Here is a 15532-nt window from a genome sequence, read left to right on the forward strand (position 1 = left end):
GCCCTGGCTAGAATCCAAAAAGCTACCTTTCTGCTGTGAGCTCTCTCTTTTCTCTTTAGAGAACAAACTATCAAACCCAGAAACATCATTCCCTAACATCAAATATATCAGAGAGGAGCCCCACAGACAGTCAACTTCTAGCTGGATCTGACACGCCCCAAACTTCAGTGTAAAAATATCTCATGCATGCTTGTCACAGATTTCTGAAATTCCACCTTTAGAAAGTAATGTCTCTATTTACCCAAGCAATCCAATCCTAGGACTGTATCCTACAGATGTGCTCAAACAGTGATGAAATGACTGAGTACATAGCAGCACCGTTTGTAATAGAAATGATTTAGAAACAGGCTGGGCACAGTGGCTCATGGCTGTAATCCCAGCACTTTGGGAGGCCAAGGTGGGAGTATCGCTGGACCCCAGCAGTTTGAGACCAGCCTAGGCAACATGGCAAAACCCTGTCTCTACAAAAAATACAAAAATTAGCCAGGCGTGGTGGCGCATGCCTATAGTCCCAGCTACTTGGGAGGCTGAGGAGAGGATCACCTAAGCCCAGAGCTCACCTAAGACCAGAGGTCAGGGCTTCAGTGAGCCATGATCATACCACTGCACTCCAGCCTGGGTGACAGAGCAAGACCCTATTGAAAAAAAAAAAGAAGAAGAAGAAGGGAAGGAAGGAAGGAAGGAAGGGAGGGAGGGAGGAAAGAAGGAAGGAAGGAAGGAAGGAAGGAAGGAAGGAAGGAAGGAAGGAAGGAAGGAAGGAAGGAAGGAAGGGCGAGGCCCAGTGGCTCACACCTGGAATCCGAGCACTTTGGGAGGCCAAGGCAGGTGAATCATCTGAGGTCAGGAATTTGAGACCAGCCTGACCAACATGGAGAAACCCTGTCTCTACTAAAAATACAAAATTAGCCAGACATGGTGGTGCATGCCTGTAATCCCAGCTACTCGGGAGGTTGAGGCAGGAGAATTGCTTGAACCTGGGAGGTGGAGGTTGCAGTAAGCCGAGATCATGCCACTGCACCTGGGCGACAGAGTGAGACTCTGTCTCAAAAAAAAAAAAAAGAATGAGGCTACTCTACACACCTTATCTGAAACAATCTCCCAATGATGCAAAGTTAACAAGGCAAGGTGGAGAATTCTCTATTAACCAACATGCCATGTTCTGTTCACATCCACGTAGACATCTGTGGAAGGATGGAGAAGAGCTTGGTATCAGTGGTGCCCTCAGAGGGGAAAGTGGGAGGCTGGGGCCTGAGCGGGAGTGGCTGTCGCACTATATTTTATGTGAATGGTGCCCTCTGGAGTTGTGCCTTGGGGTGGCCTTGATGAAAGAGAGGCTTTCTGCTCTTTATCTTTTCTGTACTTTTTTTTTTTTTGGAAGCAGGGTCTTGCCCTGTTGCCCAGGCTAGAGTACAGTGATGGAATCACAATTCACTGCAGCCTCAACCTCCTGGGCTCAGCGATCCTCCCACCTCAGTCCCCCGAGTAGCTGGGACTACAGGTGAGCACCACCACGCCCATCTAATTTTTTTTTTTTTTTGTATTTTTTAGTAGAGACTGGGTGTCACCAGGTTAGCCAGGATGGTCTCGATCTCCTGACATCGTGATCCGCCCGTCTTGGCTTCCCAAAGTGCTGGGATTACAGGCTTGAGCCACCGCGCCCGGCCCTTTTTTTTTTTTTTTGTAGAGACGGGGCTGGTCTTAAACTCCTGGCTTCAAATGATCCGTCAGCCTTGGCCTGTCAAAGTGCTGGGATTACAGGAGTGAGCCGCTGTGCAAGGCCAAAGCCACCATGCCTGGCCATCGGTCAACTCTCTAGCCTATAAAAACACGTTTATCTCTTTGGAGATTCCAAGGATTTTAGAAGTTGTATGCCAGGAAACCAGAGGAAGACCAAATACATACCTCATAATATCACAGTACCTCACTGAGTGGTGGTAAGGGTTAAAGTTGTAAATGCATGTAAGGCTCTCAGGATACTTCTGGCCGGTTCACAGTTAGCGCTGGGGAAGCGTTAGCCGTGTTTATTACTCCGTGCCCCATGCCAGAAACAGTGGTGAATAAGACAGTCACAGCCCACGCTCGCAGGGGTTTACCATCCCAGGAGACAGACATTAAACGCATAATTACCATCATGTCTGTCTTCCAGGAAGAGATGGAAAAGTAAATAGTTAACTATAACACCATGTGCTTAGCACTCCCGGGCCCGTGGACTCAGGGTGGAGGAGGAGAAGGGGCTGAGTCTAAAAGGAGAGTAGGGGTCAGACTAGAAGCAGGCTGGGGAAGGAGAAGGTCCTCTAGACCCAGGGGCCAGCAGGAGCAAGGTAGGGAGGTATTAGCGGGGACCAGCTGTCCGTGCTGCAGAGCCTGACATGAGGCAGGAGGTGGCAGGAGCCGGGGCTGGGAGGGAAAGCAGAGGCCGGCTCGTGGGGACCCTCCTGTCGTGTGAAGGAAGTTGGATTTCTCCCGGAGCCTCAGGAAATCACAGAAGGTACTGAGCAGTGAGTGATTTGTGAAACTTGCCTTTTAGGAAGATCAGTAGGGCTGCAGGTGGGGGACGGACGGCAGGGCAGCCAAAGCAAGAAGTTGGCAGATGAGAGGGGAGTGCAGGGCAGAGACAGGAGCATCAGAAAGTCTCCCTCGCAGGTGTGAAAGGAAAATAAATCACAAAAATAGACCCCAAAATCACTAAGCCAAAGGGAAAAGTCAAGCTGGGAACTGCGCAAGCCTGCCTCCCATTTTATTCCCAAATAAGATTGCTAAAAGATAAATTCCCTTGTGGGCTTCAACATCTTTACCCTAAAACAGTTCTATTGAATTTCACCCTGGCAATGTAAATTGACAACTTATTTTCATGGGTGCCTGGCAAAGGATAGACAGAACCCAAAGTCATCCCTCTGAGGCTCACCTGAGACAAATGCGTATCTAATTGCTTCCTTTGCCCTACTGTTTACGTAAAAATGTAGATTCACTGAGCCAGACTAAGGCATAAGTGACTATTCCTCTACCCCCTTCTCACATGGAAATTGTGTATTCAGTGAAAGGCTGATCAGTCTCACACATAGACTGATTTCTCATGTCTCCCTAAAATGTATAAAACCAAGCGGTGGCCAGGCATGGTGGTTCACGCCTGTAATCCCAGCACTTTGGGAGGCCAAGTTGGGCAGATCACTTGAGGTCAGGAGCTCAAGACAAGCCCGGCCAATATGGCAAAATCCCGTCTGTACTAAATATACAAAAATTAGCTGGGCATGGTGGTGCACACCTGTAATTCCAGCTACTTGGGAGGCTGAGGCAGGAGAACCCAGGAGGCAGAGGCTGCAGTGAGTTGAGATCGCACCACTGCACTTCAGCCTAGGTGACAGAGTGAGACCCTGTCTCAAAAAACAAACAAACAAACAAAAATAAAAACCTGTACCCCGACCACCTTGGGTACATGTCCTCAGGACCTCCTGAGGCTGTGTGTTAAGGCTGTAGGTTAAGGCTGTGTCCTTAACTTTGGCAAAATAAACTTTCTAAGTTGATTGAGCTCTGTCTCAGATACTTTTGGGTTTGCATAGGAAAGAACCTTGCAGGGAAGAGGCTGCCTTCATCCTTCACGAGCCCGGCAAGGCCTGCATGAGCAGGCAAGTGCTCAGCACACCCTGGGGAGCAGCTGAGGTTGTCCGTGTGATGCAGAAACAAGCAGGCTCACACCCAAGGGAGGGGGTTTTCCTCATTTCCTTTCAGTTCGGTGAAGACAAGGCTTTCCATCCGTTGTATTCACTGCTGGACACGCAGCATCAACAGTGCCTGGCACATGGAACGTGCCCAATAAATGTTCACTGTCAGCTGGGCGCGGTGGCTCACGTCTGTAATCCCAGCACTTTAAGAGGCCGAGGCGGGCGGATCACTTGAGGACAGGAGTTTGAGATCAGCCTGGCCAACATTGGGAAACCCTGTCTCTACTGAAAATACAAAAATTAGCTGGGTGTGGTGGCGCATGTCTATAATCTCAGTTACTGGGGAGGCGGAGGCACGAGACTCGCTTGAACCAGGGAGGCGGAGGTTGCAGTGAGCTGAGATTTCGCCACTGCACTCCAGCCTGGGTGACAGAGACAGACTGTGTCTTAAATAAATAAATAAATAAATAAATAAAGCTCACTGTAAGGAGGGATGGGCAGAGCATGTGGCTCACACAAAGGCAGCTAAGAAAAGGCGGCCAGGGAGGTAGGAAATCACACTTGCTTGTGATTCAGAAGCAAGTATTTCAAGGAGGAATTTACGGTCCACGGAGGTCAAGGAAGATAAAACCCAAGAAGTATCCACGGAATGTTATAACCCAGGCTCCTTCTCCCAGTTCATCCCAATGAAGCCCTCACAGCTCTGCCAGCCCACAAGCACAGGGAACACCTTATATTCATGTAGCATCATGTTTAGAACCTCGAAGGGTGCACACAAAAAACAGAAGACACAGCTTCCTTGAAGCCTTCAGTCTAGTCAAGAAGATCCTATTATTCACAAGAACAAACAACTCACAGTGTTACAAAACTCCATTTTTGGTTTCTGTAGATGTCCCCTGGATCACTTCCCCAGAGTCCCACAACTTGATAATGGAAGAACAAAATGAGTAGGTGTACAGACCTTGTCTCTCTACTCATTAATTTTTGTGGTAGGAGTTGCTCAATGTTTGCCAAGAGAGTTGCTGGTGGTAGCCTAAATACAACTGCAAATTTGCAAAATAAGTGTTGCTGCAAGGAAGAAGGCATCCTAACTGTATAAACGTTTTATTTAAAAAATGGTATTATAATAGCAGAGACAAAAGATTGGGGAAATGCTGGTAGTCATAATTAAGATTTGTTTATTTAAATAGGTTAAATACAAGGGCTCCCCATACGCAAAGAATTGTTAATGAAACAAGCATTTTCTTTCTTTCTTTTTTTTTCTTGAGACAGAGTCTTGCTCTGTCATCAGGCTGGAGTGCAGGAGTGCAATCATGGCTCACTGCAGCCTCAACATCTCAGGCTCAAACCATCCTCCCACCTAAGCCTCCTGAGTAGCTTGGGACTACCGCAGGCATGTACTACCATGCCCAGCTAATTTCTTTTCTTTTTTTGTAGAGATGGGGGTCTCACTATGCTACCCGGGCTGTATTTTCTGAACTCCTGGGCTCAAGCAATCCTCCTGCCTTGGCCTCCCAAAGTGTTGGGATTACAGGCATGAGCCACCACACCTGGCCGAAACAAATATTTTCAGTGAAAGCAAATGGTGGTCCCTTCTCCTCCCCTTTCTAAACAATTCAGTCCTAAAGCCACAAGGTGGAGCTCAGTAAGGTAGGACTCCGTGGTGGGGAACGGCAGGTAGTATCTCTTATGACATGAGACCCTGTCTAAAAAGAAAAAAGAAAGGCCGGGTGGGGTGGCTTACGACTGTAATCCCAGCATTTTGGGAGGCCGAGGCCAGGAGTTCAAGACCAGTCTGGCCAACATGGCAAAACCCCGTCTCTCCTAAAAATACAAAAATTAGCCAAGTGTGGAGGCGCACGCCTATAATCCCAGCTGCTCAGAAGGCTGAGACAAGAGAATCTCTTGAACTCAGGAGGCAGAGGTTGCAGTGAGCCAAGATCGCACCACTGCACTCTAGCCTGGGCGACAGAGCAAGACTGCATCTCAAAAAAAAAGAAAAAAGAAAAAAGATGAATAATGTGATATAAAAAAGATTTTCTTTAGTACCATTCTTGAAATGTTCTGTCGCTTTGCAATTGTTTTAAAATAAAAAAATAGACCGGGCGTGGTGGCTTATACCTGTAATCCCAGCACTTTGGGAGGCCAAGGCGGGCGGACCACGAGGTCAGGAGATCGAGACCATCCTGGCCAACACAGTGAAACCCCGTCTCTACTAAAAATACAAAAAATTAGCCAGGCATGGTAGCAGGCGCCTGTAGTCCCAGATGCTCAGGAGGCCGAGGCAGGAGAATGGCATGAACCCAGGAGGCAGAGCTTGCAGTGAGTCGAGATCACGCCACTGCACTCCAGCCTGGGAGACAGAGTGAGACTCCGTCTCAAAAAAAAAAAAAAAAAAAAAAAAAAGTATAGAAAAATTATGGATAAACAAAATGTGGTATATACATACAGTAGAATACTCTTCAGCCTTAAAAAGGAAGGAAATTCTGATGCATGCTACAACATGGGTGAACCCTGAGCACGTTATGCAAACTGAAATAAGTCAGACACGAGTGACAAATATTGTGATTCCATTTCTACGAGGCACCCACAGCGGACAGATGAACAGAGATGGAAAGCTGAATGGTGGTGACCACAGGCTGGGTCCAGGAGATGGGGTGGGGAATGGGGAGTTATCGTTTAATGGGCACAGACTTTCAGTCTGGGAAGATGAAGAGAGCTCTGGAAATGGAAGGCAATGATGGTTGCACAACAGTGTGAATGTACTTAATGCCACAGAACTGGACACTTAAAAATGATTAAAATGGTAAACTGTATGTTATACATTTTTTCATAATAAAAAATTTAAATTAAAATGTTAAAAATCAAGTTGTGATTGTTAAGAAACATTCACATTAAGGCCAGGTGTGGTGGCTCATGCCTGGAACCTCAGCACTTTGGGATGCTGAGGCGGTAGGATCCCTTGAGTCCAGGAGTACAAGACCCCCATCTCTACAAAAAATAAAAACTAAAAAAACTAGCAGGCATGGTGGCATGCGCCTGTAAACCCAGCTACTCAGGAGGCTGAGGCAGGAGGATTGCTTGAGCCCTGGAGGTCGAGACTGCTGTGAGCCATGATTGCACCACTGCACTCCAGCCTGGGGGACGGTGAGACATTCTCTCAAAAAAAAGAAACATTCACATTAAATGTTTAGTTTCAAACTGTTGGTGTGAAAAGCAAAATTTTTCAGTGTGTTGCTGAAAAGCAACACACCAGACTCAGTGTGTGTCTTGAATATCAAATATTCTAATCCCAGGGCTCCTGTTCCAGCTCCATGCGAAGGTGTTTATCTTGGGAAAGGAAGGTTGTGTGTGTGTGCTTCACCCAGGCCAAACTGGATTTTTTTTTTTTTTTTTTGAGACAGAGTCTTGCTCTGTCGCCCAGGCTGGAGTGCAGCGGCGCGATCTCTGCTCACTGCAACCTCCGCCTCCCGGGTTCAAGCAACTCTCCTGCCGCAGCCTCCAGAGTAGCTGGGAGTACAGGTGCCCACCAGCATGCCTGGCTAATTTTTGCACTTTTAGTAGAGACAGGGTTTCCCCATATTGGCCAGGCTGGTCTCAAACTCCTGACCTTGTGATACGCCCGCCTTGGCCTCCCAAAGCGCTGGGATTATAGGTGTGAGTCATCGCGCCCAGCCCAAACATCAGCTTTATGACTCCAAAAATTTGAGAATATGTCTGCCCAGCATAACTGTGAATGTCCATTCTTAGAGAGTTCTAGAATATTTGAGAGCCTCAGTCTTCAAAAGAGTAAAATCTGCTGGCGGTATGGTGGCTCAAGCCGCAATCCCAACACTTCAGGAGGCAGATCATGAGGATCAAGATCAGGAAGATCAGACATCCTGGCTAACACAGTGAAAACCGTCTCTACTAAAAACTCTAAAAAACAGCGGGTGAAATGGTGAGAGCCTGTAGTCCCAATACTCGGGAGGCTGAGGGCAGGAGAATGGTAAACCGGGGCCCGGGCTTCCCAGTGAATCGACCACTACACTCAGCCTGGGTAGCAGAGGCAGACTCCGTCTCAAAAAAAAAAAAAAAAAGTAAATCTGCTTTTTTTTTAGTTACTTGGCCAATAAACCCAACCCAGCCAGTGGCAAAAGTCCAAGGTATGACTCCTTTGGGCAAGAAAGGCCAACCCTTCTGTTTCACAGTTTGCTTGGCCTGTAAAACTAGAGCACACGTGTTTGCTTATTTAATACAGGGTTTCTGCAACGGGTCCATCAGGCCAAATTCCTGTAACCACAAAATATGATGCATGAAATCTACATGCAGGTTGAGTGTATGATACTGCCAACAGTAAACGCTGAGTCATCGGTTCTGTGGTTAGTCCTAACGATAAACCAGGCAATTCCTTTAATGTTTAGCTACTTCTTGCACTGCACAGCTCAACCAACGGCCTGACTCACAAGCCTACTTCAAGGTCACCATGAGTACCACTCCCTGGTTGGAGAGACTGGGGTCTCCACACATCTCCATCACTGGGAGAGAACTTGCCAGAGTGATAATGACCTAGAGATACCACCTGCATACACAGAAAACAACAGCAAAGTACGCCAACTCTTTGGGCCTCAGTTTCTTTATTTTTTTTTTAATTTTTGAGATGGAGTTTTGCTCTTGTTGCCCAGGCTGGGGTGCAATTGCGCGATCTCGGCTCATGGCAACCTCCGCCTCCCGGGTTCAAGTGATTCTCCTGCCTCAGCCTCCTGAGCAGCTGGGATTACAGGCATGCAACACCACGCCTGGCTAATTTTGTATTTTTAGTAGAGACGGGGTTTCTCCACGTTGGTCAGGCTGATTTCAAACTCCACACCTCAGGTGATCCACCTGCCTTGGCCTCCCAAAATTCTGGGATTACAGGCATGAGCCACCGCACCTGGCCTTTTCTTGAGACAGGATCTCACTCTGTTGCCCAGGCTGGAGTGTGGTGGCACAATCACGGCTTACTGCAGCCTTGACCTCCTGGGATCAAGTGATCCTCTCACCTCAGCTTCTTCAGTAGCTGCTACTACAGGTACACTGCACCACACCTGGTTAACTTTTGTATTTTTTGGTAGAGACAGAGTTTCACCATCTTGCCCAAGGCTGGTCTTGAACTCTTCAGCTCAAGCGATCCTCCTGCCTCGGCCTCCCAAAGTGCTGGGTTTACAGGCGTGAGCCACTATGCCCGGCAAGGGCCTCAGTTTCTTCATATCAAATGCCACACATGCGGGACAGACATTTTGTTAGCACCTTCTGGTTCTATCATTTTCATAATCTATAACTAAACAATAATTTATGAATTAATGATGTTATTGATTTTTAAGTTTCTGGTTTTTAAAATAAGTTCCTAGCCAGGCACAGTGGCTCATGCCTATAATCCCAGCATTTTGGAAGGCCAAGGTGGGTGGATCACCTGAGCTCAGGAGTTTGAGACCAGCCTGGGCAAAATGGTGACACCCTGTCTTTACTAAAATTACAAAAACATAGCCAGACATGGTGGTACACACCTGTGGTCCCACGCTGAGGTAGGAGTATCACTTGAGCCTTGAGGGTGCAGGCTGCAGTGAGCCGAGATGGAGCCACTGCACTCCGGCCTGGGTGACAGAGAGAGACCCTGTCTCAGGAAAAAATAAATAAATCCTTTGTTAGAGATGTGTGTTTCTTTCTTTTTTGAGACAGAGATTTACTCTACCATCCAGGCTGGACTGTAGTGGTGTGATCTTGGCTCACTGTAACCTCCACCTCCTGGATTCAAGCGATTCTCCCGCCTCACCCTCCCAAGTAGCTGGGATTACAGGTGCGTGCCACCGCACCTGGCTAATTTTTGTATTTTTAGTAGAAATGGGGTTTCACTATGTTTGCCAGGCTGTCTTGAACCCCTGACCTTAAGTGATCCGCCCGCCTCAGCCTCCCAAAGTGCTGGGACTACAGGCTCACGTGAGCCACTGTGCCCCATGTATGTTTCTTTCATCGAGAATAAAATTACCTTCAGTTGGTTGGTGCTTAAAATTACTGATCTCCGAATCACACATTGGTCCAGAATTATACTTGCCCTGCTCTGAAGAAGAATGCCACCTGAGAGCACAAATGTATAGAAAGAAATGTACATAATAAAGCTATCACAGAAACAGATATGATGGATGGGACAGATATAATAACAGATGCCCTTTAAACTTGATCCTCTCATGCTAGGTCTAAAATAAAAGAGTTAGATTTAGTGTGTATATATATGGTTACATTTCAGAAGACATGAAATTGGTCTAAATCTAAATAAAAATGAGCTAAGCTCTGCCTAGGTTAATTTACATTCATCTATCAACAGCCTTGCAGAAATGGTTATATAAGTGCTACGGGATGGTTCCAGCACTTGTTTCAAAGGGTCTTTCAGTCCATTCAAGCTGCATCCAAAAATAGTTGAGGCTGGGCCCTATTCTTTACTGCCTGCGGCTTCACAAACTGAAAACCACCATATCAGACATGGTTATGCCCTACCGTGCTCGGCTTTCTGGGTTAGATCCTCTGAGATTTCATTTTATGAGTATTCCTGATTACCAAATGTTCAGAACTCAGCTCCTGCCCCACAAATTCTTTATGACCCATTGCATAAAACCAGTGACAGTGCCACATCCAGGCAGGATGAGGACCACGCACTCCTAACTATGGAGACGGGAATGCTGGCAGTGTTACTTTTGAGGTCACTGTTGGCCAAGATAATTGCTTCACTAGGCAAAGGCAAACCTTCTTAAGTGAGTTTCCTGGGAGGACTCAGAGAGAAAGGCCATAGGTGCTCCAGGAGGGAGGATGCACCATCAGGGACCTCGGACAATCACAGCGAGACAGTGAGAAGCCTCCGGGGACCACTCTCCAGGGGCCTTCTTCCCCGGCCGTGCAGCTGACAGGCCCCAGGAAGCAGAGTCCCTGGGCTCTCCCTGGCAGCTCTCGGTGCATTTCCAGGGGAACAGCTTAGCAGCCCCGTGCTGGGTGGTGCGCTCCATCTATTTCTATGGTACCTATCACCATGGTACCTACTTGCTCTGAAAAACACAGCTAAAAACAGAACATAAAGAAAAGGAGCACAGTCCGCTTCCCTGCAGTCACCTTCTGCAGCTGTTGTTATGCCTCATGATTGCTCTCACGGGCCTCTTCCATCCTGAGTTTCCATGTTTTTGTTGTATGTGACCTTCAAAAACAAGAGGCTTACTATCCGCATCAGCCTTGTCTTGGGGACAATGTGACCTGAGGCTTCAAAAGTGTCCCACTCGCCTTGCTGCAGGCGTACATTCCTCTGGGGCACACATTCACCTGGGAAGCAGCTCCTCCCAGGGCTTGCCCAGAGCCCCATATCAGATGTTCTTGGGAAAGGGGAAGAAGTGGGGATGGAGGACGACCGTGACGTTAGTGGGCATAGATGCCCCGAGGAAGGACCTGCGCTTATTCCAACAAAGAGGATCCTAAGCTTTCTCAGGAACATGCTGGAAATTGTGCTCAGGGAAAGATCCACAAGGCCAGATCACTTCTCCAGAGGTTTTCTTTAACTCAACAATTATCCTTCACAGCAGTGCTCAGCCCAGCCACTGTAGTCAGACAGAACTCGAGTTCAAATCCCAACTCAGCCACCTGCCAGCCATGTGAGATGAGTGGGCAACCTCTCAAAGGTTAAATTTACTCATTTTTAAAATGGAGCATGGGCCAGGCATGGTGGGACGCGCCTTAATTCCAGCACTTTAGGAGGCTGAGGAGGCTGGATGGCTTGAGCTCAGGAGTTTGAGACAAGCCTGAGCAACATGGTGAGACCCTGTCTCTACAAAAAAATACAAAAATTAGCCAGGCATGGTGGTGCATAGCTGTGGTCCCAGCTACTCGGGAGACTGATGCAGAAGGATTGCTTGAGCCTTAGAGGTCAAGGCTGCAGTGAGCCATGATCACGTCACTGCACTCCAGCCTGGGCAACAGGGTGAGAGCCTGTCTCCAAAAATAAAAAAGAAAATGAAAGAGAGAAAAGGAAATGGGGATGAGTGTATAGACCTTATAGGGACAAGCCCCTTGCTGTGACCTCGGCCTCCATGGTCATTCCTTGGCTTTCCCATCCATAAAATGGGGAGGATAATGGCACCTGCTTCAAAGCAGCTTTGGGATGGTTCCAGGAGATGATATATATATAAAGTGCTGTAGAGCACCTGGTACATTGCAAGTGCTCAGTAACTGCTGGAGATGCAGGTGTGAGGAGGAAGAGGGGGACGGTGGTGACAGTTGGGACAAGGATGCTCTGTGGGTACCATTTGTGTCAACTGTGTCTTGGTTCTCCTAGGTGTGACTTCCTGTCCTCAGTCCTGGTGGAGCAAGTACAAACGGGGCCTCAACTCATGAGTGGACCCCTCTCTCCAGAATCCCAGATGCATTCATCAGTGTCCCTGGGCATAGTGGATGTAGCTGAGGATAAGCTGAGGCTGCCTGAGGCTGTGAGGTGAGTACACCATGCAAAAGGGTGATCAGCCCAGGTGCTTGATGTGATACACGGGACAAAGGAATTCTCATGTCCTGGAGAAAACCCCAATGTGGTTACCTGCTTGTCAGCTTTAGTGTCAACAGCCCTGAGGACTCAAGTCCCCTTTTGACAGAGTGGCTTTGGACAAGTCACTTCCCTTTCCTTCTCCATCTGTGAAATGGGGCAAAGAGGGAGGTTGGGAGCATTAAAAGAGAAAATGTAGGAAAAGCCTCCAGCCCAGAGTCAGCACATAGTGGGCTCTCAGCAGCTGTGGCCTCCCTTCTTTTCTAACCCCCGACACTGAACATTTTAAGGCTGAGTAAATACTCCATTTAATGAATAAAGGATTAGGTTCCACAATAGGAGGAAACAGGCTTATTTCCTGAATTTGCTAGTAATCCGGTAAATGCTGCACTAAAACTCCCAGACTCACACAAAGCCTGAGGCCCCGCAGGCTCCCCACAAGGCCCCTTCCAGCACCCCCAGCTCCCTCCCAAATGCTCCATTTCTCACAACTCACTTTCAAGAACAAAGAACGCTCTGCTCTAGCCAAACAAATCTGTGGGCTACAATCATATACTGCTTGTGCCTTCCTGCCTTTTTATTTCACAAAAGGAACTTTCCTGTTGTGATCATTGTGGCTGTCTCCTTGACAAACCCCACTTCCCACGAGAGCTCCCAATTTTCATTTGAGGGTCCACGTGCTTCCAAGGACAGAGCATGCCACGTAAGCTAAGCCAATCAGCTCATTCCATCCCCCCAGCAGGCAGGGATTGATTCCTGAGATCTAAGCTGGTCCAATCAGAATGACTCCCATGACTCCCTTTTTTTGATATGCAGTCTCGCTCTGTTGCTAAGACTGGAGTGCAGTAGTGCCATCTTGGCTCACTGCAACCTCTGCCTCCCGGGTTCAAGCAATTCTCTTGTCTCAGCCTCCTGAGTAGCTGGGACTACAGGTGCCCGCCACCATGCCCGGCTAATTTTTGTATCTTTAGTAGAGACAAGGTTTCACCATATATGTCAGGCCGGTCTCAAACTCCTGACCTTAGGTGATCCACCCGCCTCCCAAAGTCCTGGGAGCCACTGCACCCAGCCCTGCTCTTCCTGTTTTGAACATTTATATAGGTACTTGATAAACGTTTGTTACCAAATGGCCAATAGAATCTCCTGAAACCAGAAACACCCTGTCCCAGGGACCCTCCCACCCCAGCTGCGCAGTCTGAAAAGTACCAGGCTCTGGGCTGAATGCTTGACATATGTCATCTCCTTTTCAGAAAATGGCTCACTGCATTTATGTTATTCTTACACCCCAAGGGCTGGTGGCTTTTCTCCAAGGTTTGTGAGTGGAGCCTGTTTGGATCGGAAGAGATCTTATACAGAAGAACTAACGCAGAGAGTGGTGGCCCTTCATGGTGGCACAGAGCTGGACGGAAAGGGAAAGGCCTTTAGGTTTAATTCTTGACTCTACTTATTACGTGGATGATCTTGGGCAAGTTACTTTGCATATTTGTGTCTCTGTTTTTTCATGTGGCAAATGAAGATGGAATTCCAACCCCTCTCTGGGTTGTTGGAAGATTAAATCATGTTAGTCAAATACCCAGCACAGTGCCTGGCATAGTCTTGCTCTTTTTCTACTATATTTCTCCTCTGCTGAACACTGACCAGTGGCTGGGCCCTCACAGGTATATGTCCCCCCATTCTCGGTGGACGACCATCAACCCTACCCAGGAGCTGAAGGCTGATATAGAGGTTCAAGAAAACATTGGCCACCAGGTGGGAAGAAGTTTCCATCCCATTCCTTGCCAAACATAGATTTGGTGTCAGAAAGGCAGAGCGTGTGGAGAAACGGTTGTAGCCCAGGCCACTTGTTTCATTGCAAATCTATTGCATTTAGATTACACCTAAGCCTTCGTCTTCTTGTCTCTGCTCAGCAAGCCATGAACACTTCCAGATCTGACAGCCTGATCACCAAGTCTGATTAAAGAAAGAGAAGGAGATTTGCCTGGTGGCCTGGCATGCGGTTTCAATTAAGATGCAAAACTGTTCCTTAGAACTGCCAAAACTGCCATTAGATCTTTTTTTTTTTTTTTTTTTTTTTGAGAGGACGTCTTGCTGTGTCACCCAGGCTGGAGTGCAGTAGTGCGATCTTGGCTCACTGCAACTTCTGCCTCTCGGTTTCAAGTGAGTCTCCTGCCTCAGCCTCCTGAATAGTTGGGACTATAGGCATGCACTACCATGCTGGCTAATTTGTGTGTGTGTGTGTGTGTGGTTTTCTTTCGGTAGAGATGGGGTTTCACCATGTTGCCCAGGTTGGTCTCGAACTCTTGACCTCGGGTGATCTGCGTGCCTCAGCCTTCCAAAGTGCTGGGATTACAGGCATGAGCCACCATGCCCAGCTGCAATTAGATTTTTGAGTGTTACCAAATAACCAGTATATGTTTGCTCAGGGGTTTGTCAGCAAAGGGCAATGTTATACCTCTTCAGGCAAATTCATTTGAGGTGCACTTTTCTGGGGCTTAGGTGGGGGCACGGAGCCCTGAGGGACAGGAAGAGATAAGAAATCTTTGCATCTTATTATCCTCTTCTAACTTCCTCTTGTACTCAAAGAAGGAGGGAAAGTCCAGCATTTTGTTCCACTCCAGAATAAGTCTTCTGTTGCTGAAGAGTTTCATCTTTCTACTGGAAGCAGTGCAGTTTCTATTTGCCACAGGCAGCGTTCTCGAAGTGTAGCTCTCCAGGACCCTAGAGTGCTTGTTAAAAATGCAAATTTCTGGCTCCATACTATTCCTACTGAATTAGACTCTGCACAAATGATTGTGAACCTTGGGTAGCAATTCAGACAAGTGTCTACTTGGGTAGCAATTCAGACCACAAGTTCTGGAGTCAGATAAATATGGACTGAATGCCAAGCTCCAGCTCTACCACCTGTGATCCTTGAGTAGGTTAATTAACCTCTCCGGCCGGGCATGACGGCTCACGCCTCTAATCCCAGCACTTTGGGAGGCTGAGGCAGATGAATCACCTGAGGTTTAAGACCAGCCTGGGCAACATAGTGAAACCTCATCTCTACTAAAAATACAAAAATTAGCCAGGCGTGATGCTGTGCACCTCTAGTCCCAGTTACTGAGGAGCCTGAGGCAGGAGAATCGCTTGAAACTGGGAGGCAGAGGTTGCAGTGGACCGAGATCACGCCACTGCACTCCAGCCTAGGCGACAGAGTGACACTCTATTTCAAAAAAAGAAAAAAGAAAAAGAAAAAGACGGGCGCAGTGGCTCACGCCTGCAATCCCAGCATTTTGGGAGGCTGAGGTGGGCAGATCACCTGAGGTCAGGAGTTCAAGACCAGCCTGACCAACGTGGTGAAAACCTG

At 47.8% G+C, this 15532-nt stretch overlaps 1 protein-coding gene across 7 annotated transcripts in view; it reads right to left on the reverse strand.

Moving 5' to 3' along the window:
- DGLUCY (D-glutamate cyclase) overlaps positions 1-15532 on the reverse strand; it is a 159114-nt gene that overhangs the window by 64962 nt on the left and 78620 nt on the right. The window lies entirely within an intron of this gene.

The sequence above is a fragment of the Papio anubis genome, chromosome 7, assembly GCF_008728515.1.
Source record: "Papio anubis isolate 15944 chromosome 7, Panubis1.0, whole genome shotgun sequence".
Taxonomy (NCBI): Eukaryota; Metazoa; Chordata; class Mammalia; order Primates; family Cercopithecidae; genus Papio; species Papio anubis.